The 13,770-nt window shown below is 38.5% G+C and overlaps 1 protein-coding gene across 1 annotated transcript in view; it reads right to left on the minus strand.

The window, feature by feature from the left end:
• Positions 1-13,770, minus strand: part of UTRN (utrophin) — a 394,273-nt gene that overhangs the window by 101,284 nt on the left and 279,219 nt on the right. The gene's annotated exons all lie outside the window — the stretch shown is intronic.

Below are 13,770 nucleotides of genomic sequence, written 5' to 3' on the forward strand. Positions count from 1 at the left end.
GCATGTTTTATTTGTATTACTTTCTACCAACAGAAACACAAAAGAAGATACTTGAAACATTATTAAAATGCTATGCTTAATTTTTCCAATATATTTTTTAGCTCTAATTACAAAATCAAGGCTTATTTTGCTGACACAATCTGCTCAGGCCCCACTCCAGCTCAAGAAAAGCAGTTAGTCAGTGTTCACAACATTACGTAACAAAATGAGTGCTTTCCACTACAGACAATTGTGAAAAAGTTACCCTGAAAGTCTCACAAATGCTACCCTATCCTTCTCATCAGTAACTCTCTTGATGCCACAAACACAAAAAACACCTACCTCTTGACTTTAGCTTAGCAGGAGGCAAGATGTTATCTTTCCCCCCTTCTCGCCCCCTTTATGGCTTTATCTTCCTCATCTTCCCAAATGCTTCCATTCCTTCTCACTCTACTTCTGCTCCAAATTAAATTAAAAAACCAAAACCCGACAAAAGCTAATCACTGAAAATATGCTAACCTCCATTACATTTAGGAACTTGCATTATACAGTCCTATCTTCAGTAACCATTAACTATTGTCTTAATACAAAAAACCTCTTCAGAACAGTGTTATCTCTACACGCTTTTGTATAGCAACAATAACAATCAGAAGAATAAACCCTATTCTTTGTAGGATTCAGTATATACGATGTTTAGTAAGAAACAAAAATTGTAATTTAAAAACCAAGCCCTACTTTGTAAAAAAAAAAAAAAAAAAAAAATTTTTTTTTTTACAGAAACTGAAGATTGTAAAAGCAACATTCCAGAATCCCTTCAAATCAGCACACTATGTATCAATATTTTAATTTCACATAACACGCATTGGAAAAAGACTCTTTAAAATCATCCATATTTTACAAATCATGAAAACATGCTCTATGCAGGAATTTGTTTCAGGAAAGAAGGAAGACAGAAAGCCATTATCACTACTGTGTGATTCAGGCTCAAAAATTACCCATTTTAAAAGCTTTTGGTTAGTAGAGCCTGCGTGGATGCCTCACTAAAATACGATCTCCACTTTTAATTTCAAAGATTGTCAGAAACACAGGGGTGATTACTTCAGTGTGAAGTAGGAAATCTTTCTAGAATTACTTTTCTTCCCCCTCCATGCAATTTCCCAAATATTTCCAAAGCATACAAGAAAAAGGAGGCTATGACAGATTTTGAGCCTACTAAGAAATTTCAGCAGTTAGAAATAATCTAGAGATGGATCTCTCTTGCTGTGTCTCTTCCGTTTACCTTCACGTATTGTGTTCATCAATTTCTCCTGATCACCCTCAATAAAACTTCAATCAAGTTTGACCTAAGAGACCTTGGGTTTCATTCTCTGTTCCTCTCCACCATCCCTGCCACTGAAGCTGTTCAAGCTGAGGTTGACAACACAAAGATTTTAAGACTTTGGCCCATCAACTCTAAGTCATCTATGGCATTCCATATTAATATATCTTTTTTAGCCTGAAAGAAACCTTGCACATGAAATAATAATATTGAAATTTTTTAGTACTAATGAAGAATATCTTGAGCACACCACAGACTTCCTACATTATGGTTTATACATTTTTTTCTTATGCCACAGATGAAAAAATAATTTTTGGAACAGCCACTCAGACTTGCATAATTTTATTCTTTGTTTCTTAGCAATACTCAATGTATCTCCCCGTCTCTCTCTTTCTGCCAGTAAACAAGAAGAGCTATGAGAGTACATGATGCAAGAATAACCAAATATATCAATAATACCCTCTTGTCCTTCCAGGCAAACCCCTCTGCAACAGAACAAAAAAGAAACACACTAAACACACATCTAATCTGAAACTCGAATATCATCTGTCTTGAGTGGACTGAAGAAAGATTTCATTGGAAAAATCACATCTACAAGAACACTACGGAGTAAAAGTAAGTCATAAAAAGCCCGGCAAGGAACATAAAAGCTGCAATACTGAATTTTATTGTTGTATTAAAGATTTTTATATAATAAGAGCAGCAATCATGTGTTTTGGTGTTTTATTTAGTTTTGCAAAAGATACCTCCCCAATGGCTACTCAGAATGGATGTACCTCTTTCAGTAGAGAAGTATATTACTGTGTCACTTCATTCCCCCTTCTTTGTCATTAAGGACTAAAATAGTACAGCATTTGTACAGCTTTGAGCATAGCACAGGTTTTGGTAGAGGGAGAATTCTTTCCCTGTAGCTAGCTATACTTTTCAGTGAGAAAATTAGGAGAAAATTAATACTAGAGTTTTGGTAAAGATTAAATAAATAATAAGTGAAGGTATGGCAAAAGACTTAAAAGAGGCATCTCAAAACTTGTCACTGAAACTGTCCACTAATAAGGTAAACACAGAATTGTACAGGTTGGAAAAGACCTTTAAGATCATCGAGTCCAACCATAAACCTAACACTACCAAGACCACCACTATACCATATCCCTAAGCACCTCATCCAAACGTCCTTTAAATACCTCCAGGGATGGCGACTCAACCACTTCCCTGGGCAGCCTCTTCCAATGCTTGATGACCCTTTCAGTGAAGTAAAATTTCCTAATATCCAGTCTAATCCTCCTCTGGCGCAACTTGAGGCCATTTCCTCTCGTCCTATCACTTGTTACCTGGTACAAGAGACCGACCCCCACCTCTCTACAGCCTCCTTTTAGGCAGTTGTAGAGAGCGATAAGGTCTCCCCTCAGCCTCCTTTTCTCCAGGCTAAACAACCCCAGTTCCCTCAGCCGCTCCTCATCAGACTTCTGCTCTAAACCCTTCACCAGCTTCGTGCCCTTCTCTGGACACACTCCAGCACCTCAATGTCTCTCTTGTAGTGAGGGGCCCAAAACTGAACACAGTATTTGAGGTGTGGCCTCACCAGGGCCGAGTACAGGGGCACGATCACTTCCCTACTCCTGCTGGCCACACTCTTTCTGATACAAGCCAGGATGCCATTGGCTTTCTTGGCCACCTGGGCACACTGCTGGCTCATATTCAGGCAGCTGTTAACCAACACCCCCAGATCCTTTTCTGCCTGGCAGCTTTCCAGCCACTCTTCCCCAAGCCTGTAGCGTTGCATGGGGTTGCTGTGGCCCAAGTGCAGGACCTTGCACTTAGCCTTGTTGAACCTCATACAATTGACCTTGGCCCATCGATCCAGCCTGTCCAGGTCCCTCTGCAGAGCCTGCCTACCCTCAAGCAGATCAACGCTCCCACACCACTTGGTGTCCTCTGCAAACTTACTGAGGGTGCACTCAATCCCTTCATCCAGATCACTGATAAAGATATTAAACAGAACTGGCCCCAACACAGAGCCCTGGGGAACACCACTTGTGACCGGCCGCCAACTGGAGTAAACTCCGTTCACCACCACTCTTTGGGCCCGGCCATCCAGCCAGTTCTTTACTGAGCGAAGAGTACACCCGTCCAAGCCATGAGCAGCCAGTTTCTCCAGGAGAATGCTGTGGGAAACCGTGTCAAAGGCTTTACTGAAGTCTAGATAGACAACATCCACAGCATTCCCCTCATCTACTAGGCAGGTCACCTTGTCATAGAAGGAGATCAGGTTGGTCAAGCAGGACCTGCCTTTCCTGAACCCATGCTGGCTGGGCTTGATCCCTTGCTTATCCTCTACATGCTGTCTGATGGCACTCAGGATGATCTGCTCCATCAGCTTCCCCGGTACCGAGGTCAGGCTGACAGGCCTGTAGTTCCCCGGGTCCTTCTTCCAGCCTTTCTTGTAGATGGGTGTCACATTTGCTAATCTCCAGTCAACTGGGACCTCCCCAGTTAGCCAGGACTACTGGTAAATGATGGAAAGGGGCTTGGTGAGCACTTCTGCCAGTTCCTTCAGTACTCTCGGGTGGATCTCATCAGGCCCCACAGACTTGTGAGTGTCTATGTGAATGCATGGATGCAAGTATTTTTTGAGTCCTGTTGGGTATGCAGATGTGAACGTAAAACAAAAATGTGAATGCTGAGCACGTAGATAACACAATTATTTTTTCCCACATGATGCTCTTTTATATTTATAAAAGTACAATGATATTTTAAAGCTATATTGGTTATACAAAAAGGGGCTGTATGCAACTTTGGCAGTAATTCATACCACCATATTTCGTACTACAATTCTATATTGTACAATTACTGCATATTTTAGGTAATGGTTTAAAATGCAAGCTTCACTTCCCTCGGTAATCTGACAGTTGACAGACTACCAAATCCAACATCTACGCTTCCAACAGTTTTATTGCACTTGCAAATTCATTCTTATTCCCTATGTAAACCAGGACCTGGGTTTTTAAAAATTCCCGGAGAAACCAACACTAATTTTAGACATCCTTGCTTCTTATAAAGGAAGGGGGAAAAAATCCCTGAAAACCTAAAACCTGGTGAGCGGATGCAGTGTCAACACAAACAGTTTTCAGAGCTGACCTTAAATAATACTAGCCAAGAATAATTTAAAAAATCCTCTTCTGAGACTTGAAAAAATTCTTCCCCTGGTAGATGGGCAGAGGCTCACAAAACTACACTCTTGAAATGTTTTATGCAGCATCATACAAAGCAACAACTATGAACAGCATCGCAGCAGTCATTTTGCAGGTATGAGGGAAATCCTTCAAGTTACTTGGCTATGGCAGAGTAACCCAGGACCCTGCTAACACAATCCTTCTCTCAGGGAAGAGAACAAAGAAGTGTTAGCTCCTTGATTTACAACCATTAGCCAGTGATTTACTCTCCATTTTGATTTGTTTCTCTTTCAGTAACTGTGAAACATATGTTTTTCCCATTATAACTTTGGAAACTATATACCATTTATTCTGTAATACCAAGATAATCTAACCCATTTGCTCTCTCTTCATTAGAGATGCTTATGACTTCTAATATAAAAACTAACTCTTGTTACAAGCTAACATATTTTAAGCTACTGTCTGAATTTACAGACAAGGAATTTGCTTAAACCAAGGCCTTCCAAAATTTCTGTTGGGAATGCTTTGTAGCTGAAGCCTTTTTCCACTCTTGAAAAATTAGAAAGCTAGAAAAAATTGTGCTATTCGTTAATTTTTATACTGTTTAGTGTATCCTGTAAGCACCTATTTCCTTCAATTGCATCTTAAAATTATTTTTTTAGCATAGTAAGTGGGCTTCCAAAATTATACACTGTTGATTTACAGCCTCGTTTTTCCTCTTTGGAATTGTACAGGCTTGTATTGAGTAATTCAAGGAGCAGATCGGCTTAATAGTTCCAACAGATGAAGGGAAAGCTAATTTCAAAGAAAACACATGGGATGTTTCTTAAAAACAGAACATATTTAAATCAGGTCTCATTATGCACTCTTTCAAGGAAGTAAAGATACACGTTATTGTAACTCATATCAGTTTATCACATTGTAGCTTTACGTGCCAATCAGCAGCTCCTGTAGCATTGAATTACTTAGTCATCTTTATTCTGCACCCGGTGCTTGAAAAACTCCTGTTACTTTTATACACTAAAATGAAATGGAAAAAATAATCTGTGGCGTATAATAGGATGGGGAGAATAAGTAGGATGATTGAGAAAACTTGAAGAATGGAAAGAGGAATTGTTTATAAAGATCACACAGAGATCAAGGTTGTGACTGAGTCTCTGCCAGCTGTCTGCATCATTAAAGAATCAACTAGAAAGGAAATAAGTGTAGCATGTTTAAAAGCTGCTCTTTCACGACAGACACTAATAAAACATGTACACATAAAATTTCAAAAGTAAGTATTTTGATCTCTGGACAGATCTCTGTGAAAGTCAGTTTTATAATATATCTACCCCAGCTGATATAGAATACATTCACATAAAGAGGAATAGTTGAGATGGTGCATCTCGGCATGCATTTACCTTTTATTACTTCATACTTAGCCTATGTGGCAAGAGAAATAATGACAGAGAAAAATGGTGCCTAATATATGACCATTAATACCTGGAGATAGAGAGACATGTGCAGCACATGGGACTTCAAAGACAAGACCCAATCCTACATGTTCTGATAATCTGTGACAAACAGTGACCAACATCAGAATAAGGAAAGGAAGGCAAAGATCAGAGTGGAAAAAAAAAAAGAGGAAGCTGTTTGCCTCTGTAATAAATATATATTGAGTATTTCAGATGCATTTTTTTAAAACAGAAGACTCTAAACAGAAGGTTAAGTTTTGGGGGTTTATCCCACATCACTTGCAAAAGACTTCTCTAAGACAAGTGAGTGGCGAAGGCTGCATTTTTCTAAATTGTCTCTCAGTTCACCATTTAGCGCTTGCTGCCTCTATTGCTGTAGTGGCAATACAGAGTGTCCAAATAGTGTGGCAACAACTAGGGTTCAGCGTAAGAGTAGACCTGGAAGTCATATCCATAGCAAATTCCTTTTTTGCCTGCATGCACAGGGAAACTAAATTGACAGGAATATAAGAGCACAGATGTGGGCAAAAGAGAGGATTAGAGTATGCATACCGGTGATCTCTTACCAGAGACCAATAAATGTTAGCTTACTTAAGACTTTCCCTTTGATTTATCAAAAAAGATGCTTCAATCCAGAAATAGGGGTATTTCTTCACTGAGACTGTTTGTCCCTTGATAATTTCCCTTCCCACTCTGGTCTACGGATGAGTGCATGTGGTCATGGCTATTCACTGAAAATATCACCCACCTCTGTATATGCATTAATAGATACGCATTACATGAAATAAGCATCTATAACATTCTCAAAGTGCCTCACAGTAGTACAGCCACAGAGATAGAGGATGGAAAGTATGCTTTATCATCTACTGTTTGGACTTGCAGACATGAAATACGAAGCTGTTACTAACATTTTAAAAACTAATAAACTGACAATCTCAAACTGCATCTGTGTATTTATGTGGTGATGCTTTAATTAAGAAAGGCTAATTGACTGCCTTCTGAACTTGTTAAAGTAGTGCAAAAATGGTAAGGCTATTCTCTTCATTTTCTTCTAACAGCATTTTAAAATCAGAAAAAGACGTTTTGAAGCCTGTTTGGAAAGTTTTCACTTAAAATAACCTTGCAGAGACTTTGAAAGGACTCCTTTGTGCACTAGAAAAGAATCCAATACTACATCATGATGGCAGAGGTAAGCTTAATTTTCATACAGATTGCATCAAACAAGACATTAAAAAGCTATTGTTGAATTAAAGAGTACAAGGCTACACTTTTTCTGAAAAATTAAAATAAAAACTGTTTTTCACCCAGTTAATGATTTGCCAAGAAAGAACCTCTCTAGTCTTTTCTGAAGGAAGAACTGCTGCAAGTCCTCCATTCCCTAGAGATGCTACAGGATCTAAATCCAACTAGGGGTGAAAAGAGACACTGCTTAATTGAGCAAAGGTTACGAAAAATGAGGCATAATGATGGTCATTAATGTGTCTTCCAGCACCAATAATCTTATGTAACTGGATTTCCTATTTGCTAGCCCACTGAAATGAGACTTTGTTATTTGTGTTTCTAGGTCAATGATAACCAAAAGCCTTGGTTGCCCTGAGAAGTTTGGAGGGCTCGACAGAGCATAGTCTTAGGCACTGGAAAGCATGGAATGTTTGCAGCTATTTTTTCTTTTTTTTTTTTCTTTTTTTTTTTTTTTTAATATGATTTGGAACTAATTATGTTGGGAAAAAAACCCCAAAAAACAACACTGTGCATCCCTGAGCTGTTGCCAAAGACATTACCTTCAAAGCAGTTTTTCTAAAAATATTATTGTTCTAAAAATTATTGTCCTTTACACAAAAGTAATCTGGAAAGACAGAGATCCCAGTGTGTTAACACAAATTCCCCACTGAATGAACTACTGAAATCCTCAGAATTATAGTCATTCTGGATTTCTCCAAAAAAGTTAGTGGAACCCTGTCGTGATAGGTTTGCCACACGCTTAGCACATATCCACTGAACTTGCTTTGTTGGGTCTTTTTCCCTTCTTCAAGAAAGCCATGTTTTGAATATTCAACTCTTACTTCGCATTTCACTGCACCAAGAGAGGGATCTCCTTTCTATGGCTAAGCTTTCTCTCTTATCAATGACAATATTGACCAGGACTGTTAAAGGGACAGCAATCTGTTTTTCTTTTGGGTTTATGTGCTCTAGTTTTTTAATGGAAAAAATCATATAAAGTATCATATAAACAAAATAGAACAAAACCTGCTAGAATACATTTCTTTTGCTCATCCAGCCAGTTACTAAGCTAACTGAGCATATTTTGTCTAAAGCCATTGTAATATGACAGCTAAAAAAGGGCATGAGAATCATAAAATTTGATGGCTTGAATAAAACTACACGGAAGTAGATTAAAACAGGCTTGTTTTACATTGCAATGTACAGGAAAAAAAAGTAATGTTTTTAATGGTGCTTTTAGAAAAAAAACATCTGTTTAACATACCTAATCAGGATTTAGTATAGGAATTCATACAGGTTGCACCCCAGAGACAGGTTGCACCCCACTGAGCAAAAATGCCTCAGTCAGAGTGTGGAGTCTGACAAAGAGACAGAAAGGGAAGCTCTTGAAGCTTTCCACTCTTTGGGTGATGGAAAAAAGTATTTACTTGTACACAAGAGCACTAATCATCCTGCTAGCAGTGGAATCAATTTTCAAATGCCAACCTGCTTGTAAATACACATTCAGTTTTACATCAAAGGACTACAATGTGCTTTTGGTGAAAGAAAATTAATCCCACCAACCTTTACTATGGAAACATGACAACCATCCTGTATCAACAACCTTGAAAGACTAGACTTTTTTTTTTTTTTTTTTTTTTAAACCTATGCTGAGGAAAGTCATGACTAGGTTTGCAGGGCAGAAAGAAAAATGAACATACAACTTCTGGTTTGGATTTTTCCTGGAGAAGAAGATTACACAGTTCATACTAAAAGGATTAACAAGCAAGTTGTGATTGTTAACACACATGCTTGTGTTTAACAATTACAGATGATCAAACCCTCCATTTTAGATCAGATCCAAATAACAGCACTTCAGAAGTGAAATACCATTGAACACTAGGCCAAGGTTCAAAACAAACTGGAGAAGAAAATGCCATCTACATATCATCTGTGCAGCCTACAGAAATATTTTGGGGATTTTTTTTGTAAGACACAAACACACGTACATACAGCTGTAAAATAGTTCACTGTGCCCCAATGAATTATAAAACAGTAATATGCCCAATGAAACCTCTTGAATCCTACAGTTACCACTCTGCAAACACATTTGAGGCCGGACAGGCAGCAAGTGCACATCTGCTGATGTGCTCCTCACTTCAGGAAAGGCACGCCTAGGCACCAACTCATAGATAAGGAAAACTGAACAGCAATTTGAAACTTCCCATTTTATTCTTGACTTCATTACTGGTTTTAGAAATGCTACTGATGACATATATTCCCATAAGAACCCAACAACTTAATGAACAGTTTAACAAATAACACATTTCCAGTCATTCCTTTCAGGCACTCAGGTATTGCTTTGTTATTGACTAATATCAGCCGACTAGAAAGATGACAGGTTGTGATGTAGCAATCATTTCACAATTATTTTGTAATTCATATATTTTTACAGTTATCTGAAAGGACAGAACCAGATCTAGAGCAAAACTGATGTATACCGCTTCTCCTGTCTCAATCACCTGAGCAGGACACGGAATCTACTTTAATAAGGGCTTCTCCTTTACAAGTGACTAGATGCCAAAAGTGATTTTAAAATCTGACAGGAGATACAAATGCTTTAAAAAGCTCAACCTTCTAATAACTATTAGACTTTTAACATTAGTTGTGATCTAGAAATTCTGGACTACACTTAAGAAAGACCCCAAAACGCTGAATAAAGCCAACCAAATGGCAACAGTATATGCAGGAAACCCCAATAGTCTCCTCATTCCTCCATCTTCAAAGCAGCCTCTTCTTTTTAGGAAAATTTATTGTCTTCCATTGCTACCACAAATTTTTTTTATTATAAAAATACAAGAGTAGCAACCTTTTACTATCTGTGAACTGCACTGAATATTTTTCTAATTAAAATGTTGTTTTAAAGAAAAAAAAGGTTCACCAACCACGATGCTTTAGATATGCATGCCAAAAGACATAATGAGAGACCTTCTGCTATTTTATGTGAAACATGAAAAACATCTATCATTCCTATCAGTACAAAGGATTTGTTTAATGTTGAATATTGGCAGCATATACAAACTGAAGGCATCTTCCTATATAGAAGAAAACAAAAGTGATTTGATGGTATCTGTGGGATTAGCATGAAAATGAATTGTCAGTAATTTTTAAGACAATTCTCCATTCTAAGTATATGGAATTAGAAAAAACTCCACTATCTATGCAACTCTGAGAAAAACACATCATGAAATTTCATTAAGAACCCAGCTTCAAATTCTTGAAGACACAGTCTCTGAGGATTCTGTAATCCAACAGAAGTATCATGGACATTCGTATACATCTCTGATGGACAGAAGGTGGGAAGTGAAGTGACCCTCTCTACTTGCTCCATTTTCTTTTGCTTATCCCCCCAATCTCTGCTACTGGCTCCTGTCAGAAACAGAGCAACAGCTTATATGAAACTTGAGGACAAACCAGATATTCTAACATGTACAAGAACTGGTGTCCAGACAAAGGGGACTGACACTAAGGAATCAGCACAGATGCAATACCATTTTAAATTGTCTGCCAAAAACACCCCAAACAACCCCATAGGAAAACATCACTGTACAATGCCAAATAAAGCGTTGCAGTGAGTCCATTTCAAAGGCATTTAAAGATATTATACTCTCTAAAAATCAACTTTCAAGACAAGGCAATATATCATCAAAATAAGGATCCTTCAATTTCAGATGAAAATGTTTTGTAGAGCTATCTACGGAACAGAAGTTACATTTCTTCCACAGTCAAAATCAAAGTTTTACCTCCTTTGAAGAAGCAAGGGAAATTTGTGTCCTCGATGCTAACTCTAATTAGCTTCAAACTGTGAAACTGTGCAGTGTATAGCGTATAACAGTATAGCTTTGGACAAGTTTTACTACTCAGTTACATAAACCCCAACAAATGAGGTTATGGTGGAAACACTGTCAGAGTGTCAAATTCACATCTTGCAGCAACTTGTATAACTTCTGCTTTTTATATCAGAAAATACTCACAGGGAAAGGTGAGGGAGGGATAAAGAACAAAAAAAAGCATTATTTTTTTTAATGCATCCTAAACACGCAATGCCTCCAGCCTGACACAAGACACACAAAACATCTGCTGCATATTAAATGGCTTATTACTTAATTTAGCAAGAGCACTCAAATATTCTATTAGTAATAGTAACCACACATATCTGCAGTGTCTTGCACTATTTCCCTGTACCATGCCATGGTAACCATCTACCTCTTCAACATAAGAGAGAGAAATTCCTCTGCCTTTGCTTGCCAGCAACAGACAGGCTTGGGTTTGTTTAGCCTGTATTACTACTGAGCACTGATGAACCATCCGTGTTAACAGGCCGTAAGATTCTTGCATCAAACTGAGATGATAATACCATTAACAAGTTGGGTGCTGCATTGTTGTTGTTAAGAGTAGTTAAACTCAGGTCACCTTTTGGTCATTTTGGGTGATTAAAATTTCCTCTGCATTTCTTCAAACAAATGGGACAAGTCTAATACGCTTGGTCTCATAAGCTACTTCACTATTAAATGGTACCTACCATATTACTGCAGAGGTCTTGAGAAAGATTTTTAGTAAATGCAGTTCAAACTCTAGACACTCAAGAGCAACTTTATGGTATGCAGCACTATGAATATTTGTTCAATATATGAAGATAGGATGCACTTTGTGAACATGCCCATGTCTCACAGGTGAGAAAGGTTTCCTGTAACATCAGCCTCCTCAGTGCAAGTGTACATCAGGGTCCTCACTGATGAATTGCTATCATCAAAAAAAATGGGTTGTACTACATGACATCACCTATGAATTATAAATAATGGGAAAAGTGAGATCACTGCAAAAAGTCTCAGAGGAGCATCTCCTGTCTGACAGTTGCATAAGGGCAGGAATATTTCCCTCTGCAGAAGGAAGCACAGGCACCAGAGTCCAGCTGAATGCTAAAGCAGCAAAATGCTAGAGACTAGTTGCAATTTGAGACTACCTCTAGTGTTCCTGTTCTGGTTTTTGGCCGTGGTTGTGTATGTATGCATACATGACAGAGGACTGCTACTGGAAATCCTTTCAGAAGCAGAAATCCTGTCAAAGCTAATTACTCCTCTTTCTTAGAAATAGTCACTTTGATTTCTCTTCAGAAGCAAATGGTCTAGACAGGCAACAGAATAATTACCAAACAGTCAACAATCTGTCCTCTCCTGATGGATTCTCCCGATGCAGCAGAATACCAGAGAGTCAGGGACAGACAGCAGAAGAGCAGCTACACTGGCTCAGAACAAAGGTCCTGTGTCACCAAGACCAGCTGCAAAACTCATGTCAACTAAATGATGCTCAAGGTAGGGGGAAAAAAAAAGACCCAAAATTATCAGAGCTCAACCCAGAAAGTTTTCCCCTGTCAAACTACAATTCCTTATTATGCTTGCACCATGATCTCTCTCATGGTTTGTGTTACATGCTCCCTTCTCCCTAATTCCCTAATCATTCTCTCTTGGTTATTTTACATCACCAAAGTCTACCTTCTCCCCACCTTGTCTCTTTTTGCTCTCCACTTTTCCACTATAGCTTCCCATTTTCAAAGCTACCTAAACTGACAGAGTCTTTGTAAAGCTTATACCATATAGTGGGTTACTGTGATAATGACAGATTATAATGGATCTCTGGTTTTGGACACTTCTCCAAAATTTCCTGTCTCTGGATCACTAGCTAGTATTTCCAACATCTGCTCAGTAGGGAAAAATTACTATAAAACCACCACTGCAAAAAACAAGCAGTGTTTGAGACGGGAAACATTCTACCCCAGACAATTCTCCAGGCATATTTGGGAGAGACATGAGGAAGGAATACCTTAAGGGCAACAAGACTGTTTCCCTCTGGTTAGTCACCTCCTTCAGCTGGTTCTAGTTGCCATCAGAAGTTACAGGAACATGAAAAAGCAGAACTTTACACCTGTTCCATGTCCATAACAAGGCAACGGCATTAAAAAGGGGGGGGGCAAAGAAAAAAGCAAGCCCCAACTGCTGTAATATGTCACATATTCTATGGCACAGCAGCAATGCAGCAGGTATCACAACATAGTTGTGGTGGGCTTGGGTTTTTTTTTTTTGGTGGGGGGGGGTGGGGGGGGGGTGTTTGTTTTAAGCAGCAGAGGACTTTCCCTCATCATGAATCACACCAAAAACAAATAACAAAGACAACTTCAGCTGGGAGTTTTAGCCCCTTCTCAAACAGGGAACATCCAAACTTGTCACAACATGCAATAGTCTCTATTGCTTTATTAGTTCCAGTTCTGCTTCCACGAACTAAACTTGTCTGACAACAGCCTTGCTAGGTCTTTGCATTTTCAAATAGGTGATCTAACAATGTCTTATAAAAACAACAGAAACGCCAGCGGGACCTGTAAATTAAACTAAGCAGATAAGCAAAAAAATACAGGTGCTTTCAGTCAACCCCACCAATAAGAAACTAGGATTAAAACATTGCTGGACATTCAGTATACATATATTAATAAAAAACACTGGGTAAACCTGCTTGAAAATTGTCCGTGTTTTGCAAATTGTTTTAAATCATCCAGTTACAGGTTTGTGCCCTCCTGCAATCCAACTGAGTTTGTTAT

Source organism: Mycteria americana, chromosome 3, assembly GCF_035582795.1.
Source record: "Mycteria americana isolate JAX WOST 10 ecotype Jacksonville Zoo and Gardens chromosome 3, USCA_MyAme_1.0, whole genome shotgun sequence".
NCBI lineage: Eukaryota > Metazoa > Chordata > Aves > Ciconiiformes > Ciconiidae > Mycteria > Mycteria americana.